Here is a 16,718-nt window from a genome sequence, read left to right on the forward strand (position 1 = left end):
TTGTTACAGGCTCAAGTCCCAGCTCCACTGTGTATTAGCTCCAGGACTTTAACATGTCTGAATCACTTTCCTCTTCTTTATAATGGGATTCATTCTGATATCTGCTAATCTAAATTTCAAGGTTTGTTCAAAATGAATGAGAAAATATCATTGCAATGGTTAAGTGTTACACAAATGTTAGTTTTGTAATTATAATTTAGAGTTGAAAAGGGGCAGACAGTTTTGAGAATATTACTCTCATACTGCTTGGTGTACTCCATTGATTTCAGGAAGGGTTTAATAGGATAAAGGTGATTTCCCTTCCCCCAAACTAGGGAAGGTATATTGCATTTTTTGTCCTCGTCTCTTACTCGAGGATCTCCAGAAAGCTGGGGTCATAAGTGTTATAGCTGTAAGATACCTTAAAGATCTAGCCTAGTAGTCTCATTTGACAGAAGAAAAAATTAAGCCTCAGTACTGTGAAGATCCCAAGACCAGAAAGCAACTGGGAGGATGTGTTAGCAATAGAACAGACGACTTTTGTTTTTCAGATGAATGGGATTCCCACAGTATTGTGCTGCCTCCTGAAGATGTTTATTATGTAGATATTGACTTGGCTCTCTTCCTGAGTCTGCTTTCTATGACCTTGTGCTAGTGTTTCTGACTGTCTCTGATTTTATGTTCCCCAAAGGCAGGGTTTCTGTGTCTTTATAACTGCCAAGTAAAATTATTTTCAGAGTACTCCCTAAGTTCTCAAACCTGGATTAGGTATTGTAATTTTTTTTCTAGATGTCACCTAATATAGCCATTTCTGAAAATAAAAAAGATTGTGATTTAAGATTTTGTAGTTTTATATATATATATATATATATATATATATATATATATATATATATATATACACATACAATGGAATATTATTTAGCCCTAAAAAAGAAGAAAATCCTGCCATGTGTGGCAGCATGGATGGACCTGGAGGACATTATGCTAAGTGAAATAAGCCAGTTACAGAAGGGCAAATTCCATTTGTATGTGGTATCTAAAATAGTCAGATTCATAGGAGAAGGAAGTAGAATGGTGGTTGCCAGGGCTTGGGGGAAGGGAGAGAGAGGAAGTGGCTGTTCATTGGATATAAAGTTTCAGTTATGTGAGATGAAAACATTCTAGAGATCTGCTGTACAGCATTGTGCCTATAGCTAACATTATGCTACTGTGTACTTAAACACTTACTAAGAGGGTAGATCTCATGTTAGATGTTCTTACTATAAGGAAACAAAAGATTTTGTGAGGAAAATGTTGAGTGCGCTGTTGAATTAAATCAGAACCAAGACAGTGTCTGTGTAAATTTAGGAAGAGCAGTGAGTCAGTTAATTCAGGATATGTATAAAATTTATATGCATAGTTTTATAAAAAATCACTTTAAAGCTTCATTAATCCTGGTTAACATTATTTGGAGTCCACATTCTTAGTTGTGGCTATCTCTTTCTTTCACTGGCATTGCACCAGCTTGGGCCCACCTCCCTTCTCTGTCTCTTACCCGAGCAGTGAAAGGACAGGTCCTGCTGGGGGATAGATGTTTACTCTTATTCCCTCTCCACTGTCCAGTTTCTCATTGCTGTAGGCGCTCAGTCCAACATGGTTGCCTGTTATTCATGGATAGGCCCCCATTTGCCACTCCCTCTCCCTAAGAGAAGCCAGAGGCACAGAGGCTACAGGAGGTAGAATGCAAGTTGAAGGGAAAATATCAAAATGGGGCAGAAGCTACTGATCTCTACTCAGGGGTAGAGATATGATGATGGTCTGGGGACTTAGATCCCGACCAAAATAAAATGTAACCAGTTTCTTCTCAACTTTTTGTGCCAATTGACCAAAGACCACAAGTCATATCTAATAGTGATCATAGAGCAGTTGGCACTTTCATTGAATTTATTGGTAACGGGCGGTTCTGTGGGTCTCCTGATGCCAGAGTCATTGCCATGGAGATGTTGCACTGGGTTTAATTAAACGGCTGAGTTGATTGTGGAAAATAGAGGCAAGTCATCAAATGCCAAACTGCTCCAAATTGAGCCCAGGCATTAGGGCTTGGGGAGTAGAAGGCTCTAAGCCATGCTCAGATGCAGCAATTTTTGAAAATTTGACGAATTTTAAGTTGGTTTCTCAATTTTATGTTACCAAAGGGATGAAAAGGTAATTACACACAAAATTCATGATGATAGGTACATTATAAAATATGTTTGTTTAGCTTAAAATGTCCTTTTGCACTTACAATTAGGAATGTAGCTTTCTGTCGGGCTGAGAGGGCCAATTGAGCAAAGCTGCTTTCTGTAGTGAAGGTCCTGGTCAGAATAAGCTGAAAGGAGACTCATTTCACCATTAACCACTGAATTCATTTTTCTTTCTACCTCTCTATTCCATTATCCAGAAACTAATGCAGTGTATTGTTATACATAGGAGTCACTAAATAAATATGTGCTGAATGTTGGGTGAATGAACGGTCAGAGACAGCGATACCCTGATAATATAAATGGCCTTTTGGTTTAAACAAAAATACCATTATTACTTTTCTAATCTCCAAAGTTTCTAGTTTCCACTTGCCTTGTGGCTAAGTCAGGAATTAATGATTTAAACATCACTCATGTCAATGAATGTTAAAGACACCTACCAATGTCTTGGTGCCTAATAAGAGCTCGTAAGTATCTGACAGATGAAGAAATAATGATATTAAGAACAAAGGTGAGAACAAAGTGAGAACAAAAGATAATTCAGAATAAGAAATAATGCCCATAAAGAAGTAAGAATTAAGAAGAGTGGACTTTAATATATCTGAATCTGAATGCTGAACATTGTTTTGATATTGATGTCCATCATTCAGTCCAAGCTCACAGTAGTTTTTCAAAAAAACTACTTCATTAAGGTATTAGTGACATGGAAAAAGCTGTCCATATTTAGTGTATATAACTTGATGAGTTTGATGTAAGTATACACCCATGAAACAATCACCTCCATCAAAGCCATAGACATATGCATCACCTCCCAAAGTTTTCTCTCACCAACGTTATTATTACTATTATTATTAATTGGGATAAGAAAACTTAACATAAGATCTATCTTCTTAGCAAATTTTAAGTATACAATACAGTACTATTACCTGTAAGTACTATGCTGTATAGTATATCTCCAGAACTTATCTTATATAGCTGAAATTTGGTACACTTTAATTAACATTTCTACATTTCCCCCCTCTTCCCCAGACCCTGGCAACCACGCTTGTACTATCTACTTCTATGTGTTTGACTATTTTAGGTTCCAGACACAAGGAGATCATGCAGTATTTATCTTTCTGTATCTAGCTTATTTCACTTAGAATTACATCCTTGAGGTTCAATCATACTGTGGCAAATGGAAGATCTCACTTCTTTTTTAAGGCTGAATAGCACTGTGTTCTATGTTTTTAATCTACATTTTTTTTTGTATCCACATTTTTTAATCCATTTTCTTTGATGTGTACCATTAAGCTGTCCATATCTTGGTCATTGTGAATGGTGTTGTAATGAACATGAGAATGCAGGTATTTCTTTGTGATTCTGATTTCAATTCTTTATAAATGCCAGTAAGTGGGATATCTGGATCACATGGTAGTTTTATTTTTAGTTTTCTGAGGAACTTCCATACTATTTTCCCTAATGGCTGTACTAATTTATATTACCACCAACAGTGTACCAGAGTTCCCCTTTCTCCACATCCTTACCAACATTTGTTATCTTGTCTTTTTGATGATAGTCATTCTAACAGATATAAGGCGAATCTCACTATGGTTTTAATTTTCACATCCCTGATGACTAGCGATGTGAATAGGTTTCATATACCTCTTGGTTATTTGTATGTCCTCGAAATGGGGAAACCATAACCTCTTCTATAAATGACTGTGGGAAAAACTGGATAGCAACGTGCCAAAGAATAAAATTAGACCCTTATGCTACACCATACACAAAGATCATTTCAAAATGGATTAAGATTTAAACATGAGACCTGAAACCATAAAATTCTTAGAAGAAAACATTGGGGGAAAGCTTCTTGACATTTGTCTTGGCAACAAGTATTTAGAAATGCCACCATAAGCACAAGTAACAAAAACAAAAATCAACAAGTGAGATTTCATCAAACTAAAAAGCTTCTGCACAGCAAAGAAACAATCAACAAAATGAAAAGTCAATCTGTGAAATAGGAAACAGATTGGCAAACAATGTATCTGATAAGGAGTTAATATCCAAAATGTATAAGAAACTCATACAATTCAATAGCAAAAACAATAACTTGATTTAAAAATTGGTAAAGAAACTGAGTAGAGATTTTTTTCAAAAAAGAAATACAAATGGCTACTCCCACTACTTATAGTACCTCAATTTTATTTTATTTTTAAAACATTTTTTCTCATTCTCATCCAACTAATTCATCCTGAAATTTCAGGGGGAGCAGATGATCTGTACTAAGTCAGTCAAGACATTGAGTTCTCTCTGTAGTGTTTGGCTATAATGTTTGGTTCACGATGGGCATATGATCCAAGTCTGTTCAATCAGGAACAAGATTCAGTCTCCCATCTTTTGTTTTCACATCCAAAGAAGTGAATTATTTCTTCCTCTGGACTAGATTTTGTGAGCTGTCAGAGACAGCCGAGTTTAGGCTAAAAATGAAGCCAAGATTGAATAAGAAGAGCTATGAGATGCATCCAGATGACCAAGGATGACTGAGTTCTACCAAATATAGTGCTAGAACGATTGTACCACTGGACTTTTCAGCTTTCTTAAACCAAGAGATTTATTTTTTGCTAGTTTGCCAGTTTAAGTTAGATTATCTTTTATTTGCAACCCAGAGAATCTTAAATTATAAGATTCTATTGCATTCCATGTTGGATTTGAGATGACTTAAAATATGTACTATTAAGGCAAGCATAAATGTATTATGTAAAAATATAAGAAATTAGAACCATAGTAAAGATATATTAATGTGAATTTGGGAAGGATCTTTATACAGAAATGTACATAGTGAAAAAATACATGTATTAAATTTACTCTCAAAATTAAACATCAAAGTTCATACTAGCTAATTCAAGAGACAACATAATCAAGTCATATTGTTCTCAAATATAAAACATCTGAAGGATGTGATTTCCAGCAGTACTTCCAGTAGAAGTACTGATCATATTAGTTAAACCATAAATCATCATTGGATATCCAAGCAGAATAAAAGAAGCTCTATCAAACAATGTGACCATATCACACATCAGTCTTATAGCCTAAGTGGAAAGTGTAGGCTTATTTATCTACTCTCAGTCCACCCAAGTCTCCAGTTTACATGAATTATTCCTCTGGATTAAGATGGACCAGAACTTCCCCAGGTGCAATTCCTACTATGCAACCTCTTCAAGGCCTCAGGAGTTAGGGATGACAAAACAAAACATCCCAGTCCAATTGCTCATGTCTCTTCTCCCTTCCACACCACCAACATGAGTGTGACTCTGAGGCCCTGTCATGTTTACTTCAATTTTTGTTATCTTGCTCCAATGTGCACTTCAAAATCATCTGATATCCCACATCACCCAACTTTCCTTTCCCTCCTCTTCCCAATAGTTTCTTCTTTTAAAGTTATTCTCAGTATTCTTCCACATTTTCACTTTGTCTTCTCTCTGGCAGTCTGAATTTGAGGAGTTTATCTTACTTCTTTGCTCTACAGGCATCTCCCAAGAGAAGCCAATAGGCTGAGAGTCAAACATGTTTTCCTTTACTCAGTTGTTCTGCTTCAAAATCCACTAGATTCCTCCTCCTGTGCAGTTAGGAGGATAAGCCACAGCCTGAAACGGGAATAGTTGTGAAGGAGGGGAGAGGAGGAAACAGGTAGTTCATTCTAAGTGTCAAATCTCTTAAGTTCTGTGTTGTCTCTGGGCCAAGATGGCCCACAGCCAACCAGTGTGTTATTAGGTGGAGGGCAGGTCACAAAAGATAACAGGAAGGAATGTCTAAAACAGCATACAAGTGGATATTGGTATAAGCTAATTTCTTATTAGGAATAATAGGAAGTAACTCACATTGAAACAGATTACAGAGGGAAATCAAAATTATTGTAGAAATTTATTTATTCACTCATATTTATTGTACCTAATTTTACTATAAGTGGAACATTAAAAAAATTTAAATTAAATATATAATTGGTGAATAACACTCTATGACTTACATTATTCTGAACATTCAGGGAATGTAAGGATGAATGAAGTATAGTTCTTGTCCTCATGGTGTTGTAATGTATTCATGGAGTAGGAAACAATTAGGAAATAATAATATTCTGTATATTAAAATACATAATTTATATCCATGTATCTTACATTGTCCACTAATCCTTTTCTGTTGTCTTTTCAATTTAGCCTTTTCAAGTTGATTCTTTCCTAAATTTTATGCACATTTTATTAAAGGGTAGCATACATCACAGAAATACACATCAAAGTGTATATGTGAATTCACAGAATGGTGTACCCATGTATCCACAACCAGATTTAGAAGTAGATTATTGCCCACCCCCTTGCCTGAGGAACCATTATTCTAACTCCTACCAGCATATATTGACTTCACCATTTAAAAAAATATGTGCATGCAATTATATAGTGTGTATTGTTTTTATTTTGGCTTTTTTCATGCAAATTATGTTTGTGAGATTTAGCCATGATATTAATAACAGTGGTAAATTTTTACTGCTGTATAACATTAGATTACATGAATGCACGTCAATTTATTTGTTAGTTGTACTAGTGATGAATATTTAGGTTATTTCCAGGTTAAGCCTATAGTGAAAAGTGCTGTTCAGAACGTAGTTATACTTATCTTTTAGTAACATATGACTCAATCTGGTCTATACTAGCAGTGGAATTGCTGGGTAGTAGATTACTGCTGTAGATTGAATTTTTAGCCACAGCTCTTTATCTCTTTCTATGTCTTCTGCTCTGTGACATTGTAATCACACTAATTAGATACAGAACATCATTCCCGACCCAAGAATTTTGATTTGGTATTGATATTTACTTTAGCCAATGAAATGTGGGCAGAAGGGATAAATCACTAGTTCCAAGTCTTGGCCAAAAGAAGCATTGTTGGTTTTCTGCTATCACCATAAGATAGCTCCCCTTGTCCTTTTAAACGTGGGATGTAGAATAGAAATGCTGGTGCAAATCTGATCCCAACCTATCAAAAGGGGTCAAACGCAAGAGACATGCGGCTTGAAGCAGAGTATTATGCTGAGCTCAGCTTAGATCAGCCAATCCTAAGGCAACCTGCCCACACAGCAAGAAATATTTTTTTTGAGTGAAGTCAAGGAAGTTGTGCCATGTTACAAAGCTAGTAAGAGAGGCAGAGCTGTGACTCAAACACAGGGATGCCTGTGTCTAGGGTCAGTGTTTTTAATCTCTATCTTTAAAGATAAAATTATATAACTAGAAGGACCTTCAAGATGGTGGAAGATTAAGACATGAAGATCACCTTCCTCCCCACAAAAACATCAAAAATACATCTACCTGTGGAACAACTCCTGCAGAACACCTACTGAACTCTGGCAGAAGACCTCAGACTTGCCAAGAGGCAAGAAAGTCTCCACATACATGGGTAGGACAACAGTAAAAAGATAAAACAGAGACAAAAGAATAGGAATGGGACCTGCACCTCTGGGAGGTAGCTGTGAAGGAGGAAAAGTTTCCACACACTAGGAGGCCCCTTCACTGGTTGAGGCAAGGGGATGGTCAGGGCAGAAGCATCAGAACCATGGAGGAGAACACAGCAAAAGGCATTTAGAGGGCAAAGTGGAGAGATTCCCACACAGGGGATCGGTGCCTACCAGCACTCACCAGCCTGAAAGGCTTGTCTGCTCACCCGCAGGTTGGGTGGGTGTTGGGTGCTGAGGTTTGGGCTTTGGAGGTCAGATGCCAGGGAGAGGATTGGGGTTGCCTGCATGAACACACTCTGAAGGTGGCTAGTGTGCCAAAGTTAATGGGGAGGGAGTCGGGGGAAAAGTCTGGAATGACCTAAGAGGCAAGAGACCATTGTTTTGGGGTACACAAGGAGAGGGGATTCAGAGCACCACCTAAATGAGCTCCAGAGACAGACACAAGCTGCGGCTATCAGTGTGGACACCAGAGACCAGCATGAAACACTAAGGCTGCTGCAGCCACCAAGAATCCTGTGTGCAAGCACAGGTCACTAACCACATCTCCTCTCCCTGGAGCCTGTGCAGCCCACCACTGCTAGGGTCCTGTGATCCAGGGACAACTTCCCTGGGAGAACAAACAGGGTGCCTCAGGCTGTTGCAGTGTCAGGCCGGCCTCTGCCATTGCAAACTTGCCCTGCATTCCATATCCCCCTCACCCCAGCCTGAGTGAGCCAGAGCCCCCTAATAAGCTGATACTTTAAACCCATCCTGTCTGGGTGGGGAACAGATGCCCTCAGGTGACCTACATGCAGAGGTGGGGCCAAATCCAGAGCTGAACCCCAGGAGCTGTGAGAACAAAGAAGGGAAAAGGAAATTTCTTCCAGCAGCCTCAGGAGTAGTGGATTAAATCTCCACAATCAACTTGATGTACGCTGCATCTGTGGAATACCTGAATAGACAACGAATCATACCAAAATTGAGGTGGTGGACTTTGGGAACAACTGTAGACTTGGGGTTTGCTTTCTGCATCTAATTTGTTTCTTTTTTTTTTTTTTTGCGGTACGCAGGCCTCTCACTGCTGTGGCCTCTCCCAGTGGAGCACAGGCTCTGGACGCACAGGCTCAGCAGCCATGGCTCACAGGACCAGCTGCTCCGTGGCACGTGGGATCTTCCTGGACTGGGGCACGAACCCGTGTCCCCTGCTTCGGCAGGCGGACTCTCAACCACTGCGCCACCAGGGAGGCCCCTGTTTCTGGTTTTATGTTTATCTTAGTTTAGTATTTAGAGCTTATTATCATTGGTAGATTTGTTTATTGATTTGGTTGCTCTCTTCCTTTAAATTTTTATATATATATATTTTTTCTTTTTTCCCTTTTGCTGTGTGTATGTGTATGCTACTCTGTGTGATTTTGACTTTATAGCTTTGCTTTTACCATTTGTCCTAGGCTTCTGTCTGTCCATTTCTTTCTTTTTTTGTTTTTAAGTATAATTTTTAGCACTTATTATCATTGGTGGAATTTTTTTTTTTTTTTTTTTGCGGTACGCAGGCCTCTCACTGTTGTGGCCTCTCCCATTGTGGAGTCCAGGCTCCGGACGTGCAGGCTCAGAGGCCATGGCTCACGGGCGCAGCCACTCTGTGGCATGTGGGATCTTCCTGGACCGGGGCACAAACCCATGTCACCTGCATCGGCAGGCGGACTCTCAACCATTGTGCCACCAGGGAAGCCCTGGTGGAATTCTTTATTGGTTAGGTTGCTAGCTTATTTCTGTCTTTCTTTTATACATTTTTTGATTAATTTTTAATTTTTAATAATTTTATTAATTTTTAATTTTAGTAATTTTATTTTATTTATTTTCATTTTTTTCTCCCTTTTCTTCTGAGCCACATGGCTGATGGGGTCTTGGGGTTCTGTCTGGGTGTCAAGCCTGAGCCTCCTGGTTGGAAGAGCTGAGCTCAGGACATTGGACCACCACAGACCTCCCAGGTCGATGTCATATCAGATTGCAAAAGCTCTCCAAGAGATCTCTATCTCAATGCAAAGACCCGGTTCCACTCAAAGACCAGCAAGCTACAGTGCTGGACACCCTATACCAAACAACTAGCAAGACAGAAACACATCACCACTGATTAGCAAAGAGGCTGCCTAAAATCATACTAAGTTCACAGACACCCCAAAACACACCACCGGACAAGATCCTGCCCACCAGAGAGACAAGATGCAGCTTCATCCACCAGAACACAGGCACCAGCTCCCTTGATGAGGAAACCTACACAACCCACTGAAGTAACCTTATCACTGGGGGCAGATGCCAAAAATAATGGGAACTACGAACCTGCAACCTGCAAAAAGGAGACCCCAAACATAGTAAGGTAAGCATAATGGGAAGACTGAGAAATACACAGCAGATGAACGAGCAAGGCAAAAATGCACCAGAACAAACAAATGACAAGGAAATAGGCAGCCTACATGAAAAAGAATTCAGAATAATGATAGTAAAGGTGATCCAAATTCTTGAATATATAATGGAGAAAATAGAAGAAACGTTTAACAAGTAGAAAAACTAAAGAGCAAACAAACAATGATGAAGAACACAATAAATGAAATTAAAAATTATCTAGAAGGAAACAATAGCAGAATAATTGAAGCAGAAGAATGGATAAGTGACTTGGAAGGTAAAATAGTGAAAATAACTATCGCACAGTAGAATAAAGAAAAAAAAATGAAAAGAATTGAACACAGTCTCAGAGACCTCTGGAAAAACATTAAACTCACCAACATTCGAAATATAGGGGGCCCAGAAGAAGAAGAGAAAAAGAAAGGGACAGAAAATATTTGAGGAGATTATAGTTGAAAACTTCCTTAATATGGAAAAGGAAATAGTCAATCAAGTCCAGGAGGTGCAGACAGTCCCATACAGGGTAAATCCAAGGAGTAAAACAGCAAGACATGTATTAATCAAACTATTAAAAATTAAATACAAAGAAAAAATATTAAAAGCAGCAAGGGAAAAACAGCAAATAACATACAAGGGAATTCCCATAAGGTTAACAGCTGATCTTTCAGGAGAAACTCTGCAAGCCAGAAGGGAGTGTCAGGATATATTTAAAGTGATGAAAGAGAAAAACCTACAACCAAGATTACTCTAACCAGCAAGGATCTCATTCAGATTTGATGGAGAAATTAAAACCATTACAGAGAAGCAAAAGATTAGAAAATTCAGCACCACCAAAACAGCTTTACAGCAAATGCTAAAGGATATTTTCTAGGCAGAAAACAAAAGAGAAGGAAAAAACCTACAATAACAAACCCAAAACAATTAAGAAAATGGTAACAGGAACATACATATCAAAAATTACCTTAAATGTAAATGGATTAAATTCTCCAACCAAAAGATATAGACTGGCTGAATGGACACAGACACAAGACCCATATATATGCTGTCTACAAGAGGCCAACTTCAGACGTTGGGACACATACAGACTGAAAGTGAGGAGATGGAAAAAGATATTGCATGCAAATGGAGATCTAAAGAAAGCTGGAGTAGCAATTCTCATATCAGACAAAATAGACTTTAAAATAAAGACTACTACAAGAGACAAAGAAGGACACTACATAATGATCAAGCGATCAATCCAAGAAGAAGATATAACAATTGTAAATATTTGTGCACTGAACATAGGAGCACCTCAACATATAAGGCAAATGCTAACAGCCATAAAATGGGAAATTGACAGTAACACAGTAATAGTAAGGGACTTTAACACCCCACTTTCACCAATGGACAGATGATCCAAAGTGAAAATGAAACACAAGCTTTAAATGACACATTAAACAAGATGGACTTAATTGATATTTATAGGAAATTTCATGCAAAAACAACAGAATACAGTTTCTTCGCAAGAGCTCATGGAACATTCTCCAGGATACATCATATACTGGGTCACAAATCAAGCCTTGGTAAATTTAAGATAACTGAAATCATATCAAGTATCTCTTCTGAGCACAACACTATGAGACTAGACATCCATTACAGGAAAAAATCTGTTAAGAACACAAAAAAAAATGGAGGCTAAACAATACACTACTAAATAACCAAGAGATCACTGAAGAAATCAAAAAGGAAATCAAAAAATACCTAGAAACAAATGACAATGAAAACATGACAACACAAACCCTGTGGGATGCAGCAAAAGCAGTTCTAAGAGAGAAGTTTATAGCAAGAAAATCCTTCCTCAAGAAACAAGAAACATCTCAAATAAACAACCTAACGTGACACCTAAAGCAATTAGAGAAAGAGGAACAAAAAACCCCCAAAGTTAGCAGAAGGAAAGAAATCATAAAGATCAGATCAGAAATAAATGAAAAAGAAATCAAGGAAACAATAGTAAAGATCAATAAAACTAAAAGCTGGTTCTTGAAGAAGATAAAATTGATAAACCATTAGCTAGACTCATCAAGAAAAGAAGGGAGAAGACTCAAATCAATAGAATTAGAAATGAAAAAGGAGAAGTAACAACTGACACTGCAGAAATACAAAGAATCATGAGAGATTACTACAAGCAACTATATGCCACTAAAATGGACAACCTGGAAGAAATGGACAAATTCTTAGAAAAACACAACCTACGAGATTGAAGCAGGAAGAAATAGAAAATATAAACAGGCCAATCACAAACACTGAAACTGAGACTGTGATTAAAAATCTTCCAACAAACAAAAGTCTAGGACCAGATGGCTTCATAGGCAAATTCTACCAAACATTTAGAGAAGAGTTAACACCTACCATTCTCAAACTCTTCCAAAATATAGCAGAGGGAGGAACTCTCCAAAACTCATTCTATGAGGCCACTATCACCCTGATATCAAAACCAGACAAAGATGTTACCAAACAAGACACCTACCGGCCAATATCACTGATGAACATAGCTATAAAAATCCTCAACAAAGTACTAGCAAACAGAATCCAACAGCACATTCAAAGGATCATACACCATGCTCAAATGGGATTTATCCCAGGAATGCAAGGATTCTTCAAAATATACAAATCAATCAATGTAATAAAACATATTAACAAATTGAAGGAGAAATAACATATGATCATCTCAATAGATGCAGAAAAAACTTTTGACAAAATTTAATACCGATTTATGATAAAAACCCTCCAGAAAGCAGGCATAGAGGGAACTTATCTCAACATAATAAAGGCCATATATGACAAACCCACAGCCAACATTGTTCTCAATCATGAAAACCTGAAAGCATTTCCTGTAACATCAGAAACAGACAAGGGTGTCCACGCTCACCATTATTATTCAACATAGTTTTGGAAGTTTCAGCCACTGCAATCAGAGAAGAAAAAGAAATAAAAGGAATCCAAATGAGAAAAGAAGTAAAGCTGTCACTGTTTGCAGAAGATGACATGATACTATACATAGAGAATCCTAAAGATGCTACCAGAAAACTACTAGACCTAATCAGTGAATTTGGTAAAGTATCAGGGCACAAAATTAATGCACAGAAATCTCTAGCATTCCTATACACTAATGATGAAAAATCTGAAAGAGAAATTAAGGAAACTCTCCCATTTACCATTACAACAAATAGAATAAAATACCTAGGAATAAACCTACCTATGGAGACAAAAGACCTGTATGCAGAAAACTATAAGACACTGACTAAAGAAATTAAAGATGATACAAACAGGTGGAGAGATATACTATGTTCTTGGACTGGAAGAATAAGCATTGTGAAAATGACTATACTACCCAAAGTAATCTACAGATTCAATGCAATCCCTATCAAGCTACCAATGACATTTTTCACAGAACTAGAACAAAAAATTTCAGAATTTGTAGAGAAACACAAAAGACCCCGAATCACCAAAGCAATCTTTAGAAAGAAATACAGAGGTGGAGGAATCAGGCTCCCTGACTTCAGACTATACTACAAAGGTACAGTAATCAAGATAGTATTGTACTGGCACAAAAGCAGAAATATAGATCAGTAGAACAGAATAGAAAGCCCAGAGATAAACCCATGCACATATGTTCACCTTACCTTTGATAAAGAAGGCAAGAATATAAAATGGAGAAAAGACAACCTGTGCAATAAATAATGCTGGGAAAACCAGACAGCTACATGTAAAAGAATGTAATTAGAACACTCCCTAACACCATACACAAAAATAAACTCAAAATGGATTAAAGATCTAAATATAAGGCCAGAGATTATAAAACTCTTAGAGGAAAACATAGGAAGAACACTCTATGACATACATCACAGCAAGATCCCTTTTGACCCACCTCCTAGAGAAATGGAAATAAAAACAAAAATAAACAAATGGGACCTAATGAAACGTAACCCCTTTTGCACTGCAAAGGAAACCATAAAGAAGGCGAAAAGACAACCCTAAGAATGGGAGAATATCTTTGCAAACGAAGCAACTGACAAACGAGTAATCTCCAAAATATACAGGCAGCTCATGCAGCTCAATATCAAAAAAACAAACAACCCAATCCAAAAATGGGCAGAAAACCTAAATAGACATTTTCTCCAAAGAAGATATACAGACTGCCAACAAACACATGAATGAATTCTCAATATCATTAATCATTAGAGAAATGCAAATCAAAACTACAATCATATATCATCTCACACCAGTCAGAATGGCCGTCATCAAAAAATCTACAAACAATAAATGCTGGAGAGGGTGTGGAGAAAAGGGAACACTCTTGCACTGCTGGTAGGAATGTGAACTGGTACAGCCACTATGGAAAACAGTGTGGAGGTTCCTTAAAAAGCTAAAAATAGAACTACCATATAACCCAGCAGTCCCACTACTGGGCATATACCCTGAGAATACCATAATTCAAAAAGAGCCATGTACCACAATGTTCATTGCAGCTCTATTTATAATAACCAGGACATGGAATCAACCTAAGTGTCCATCGACAGATGAATGGATAAAGAAGTGTGGCACATGTATACAATGGAATATTACTCAGCCATACAAAGCAATGAAATTGAGTTACTTGTAATGAGGTAGATGGACCTAGAGAGTGTCATACAGAGTGAATTAATCAGAAAGAGAAAAACAAATACCGTTTGCTAACACATATATATGGAATTTAAAAAAATGGTTCTGAAGAACCTAGGGGCAGGAGAGAAATAAAAAGATGCAGACGTAGAGAATGCACTTGAGGATACGGGGAATGGGAAGTGTAAGCTGGGATGAAGTGAGAGAGTTGCATGAACATATATACACTACCAAATGTAAAATGGATAGCTAGGGCTTCCCTGGTGGTGCAGTGGTTGAGAGTCCGCCTGCCGATGCAGGGGACACGGGTTCGTGCCCCAGTCCAGGAAGATCCCACATGCCGTGGAGCGGCTAGTCCCGTGAGCCATGGCTGCTGAGCCTGCGCATCCGGAGCCTGTGCTCTGCAACGAGAGAGGCCACAACAGTGAGAGGCCCGCGTACTGCAAAAAAGAAGGAAAACAATAAAATAAAATAAAATAGATAGCTAGTGGGAAGCAGCTGCATAGAGCAGGAAGATCAGCTTGGTGCTTTGTGTCGACTTCGATGGGTGGGATAGGGAGGGTGGGAGGGACACGCACCAGGGTGGAGATATGCGGATATATGTACATTTATAGCTGATTCACTTTGTTATACAGCAGCAACTAAGACAACATTGTAAATCAATTATACTCCAATAAGGATGTTAAAAATATATACATATATATAATTTTATTGTAGTTAAAACAAAACACTTTATATAAAATTTACATTTCACCACTTAAGTGTACAGTTCAGTAGTGTTGAGTATATTCATGTTATAAACAGATCTCCAGAACTGTTTCATCTTGCAAATCTGAAACTCCATAAACAACAATATCCCTTTTCCTAAGTGAAATAAGCCAGTCACAAAAAGACAAGCAAGACTCCTACCTACTGTGCTTTGAAGTGTTTCATTACACAGCAAATATCAAATGAGAATATGCATATATTCCATATGCTAGACTCTGCCAAACAGGTTTTCAAAGTGGTTGGACCAGTTTATACTCCGGCCAGTATTGTATGCGACTTCCGGTTGCTCCACATTTGCAACATTGGGTGAGAGTAAAATATGCTCTCCTTTCCTCAGTTATTCTTCCTCCACATCCTCTAGATTTTTCCTCTTGGTCAGTTAGGAAGATAAACCTCAGCCTGAAATAATATTGCAACTCATTTTCATTTGCGACATCCTGGTATGTGTGGGTAATCACACTTGCATTTTCATGATACTAATGAAATTGAACAACTTTTCACAAGTTTATCATCCAATTGGATTTCCTCCTTTTTGAGAGTTGTGTTCAATATTTTGCACCCTAAAAATGGGGGAATATCTCTGTTCCTTATTGATTAACAGAAAATTACAAACATTCTATAAATCGTTATTTAATTAGTCATGTGCATTTCAAATATCCTGGCTCTGAAAATTGCATTTTACTCTCTTAAGGTGTCATTTGATAAACAAGTATTCTTAATTTTAATGAAATATAATTTATCAATCTTATGTTTTCTGAGTAATGCTTTGGTATGCTGTTTAAATAATTTTTGCCTCCACAAGATCATAATTTTTTAAACTATTCTAAAAAGTTTATTGCTTACCCTTAAACATTTAGTTCTAATATCCACGTAGAATTGATTTTTGTATATGGTATGAGATAAAGGTAAAGATTAATTGTTTTGTCTTTTGGATATCCATTTGTCCTTGTACTATTTTTTATAAAGATCATGTTTTATACCAGATGTGGGAGGATGCACTTGAACTTCAGTGTCACTTTTGTCATGATCAGATGAATATATATGTATTGGTTTATTTCTGAATTATCTTTTTTTGTTGCATTGCTCAAGGTATGTATACTTGCACCAATACTGTACTCTCTTCTTCATATGAATTTCTTATATATTTTATATTGGGAACTATAATTCATCTAGGTTTGTGCTTCTTCAAGATTACTTGGCCTTTCTTGTTCTTTTGTATTTCCATACTTCATATTCCTAGACATAGAGAT

This window comes from Delphinus delphis, chromosome 1 (assembly GCF_949987515.2).
Source record: "Delphinus delphis chromosome 1, mDelDel1.2, whole genome shotgun sequence".
In the NCBI taxonomy this organism is placed as follows: domain Eukaryota; kingdom Metazoa; phylum Chordata; class Mammalia; order Artiodactyla; family Delphinidae; genus Delphinus; species Delphinus delphis.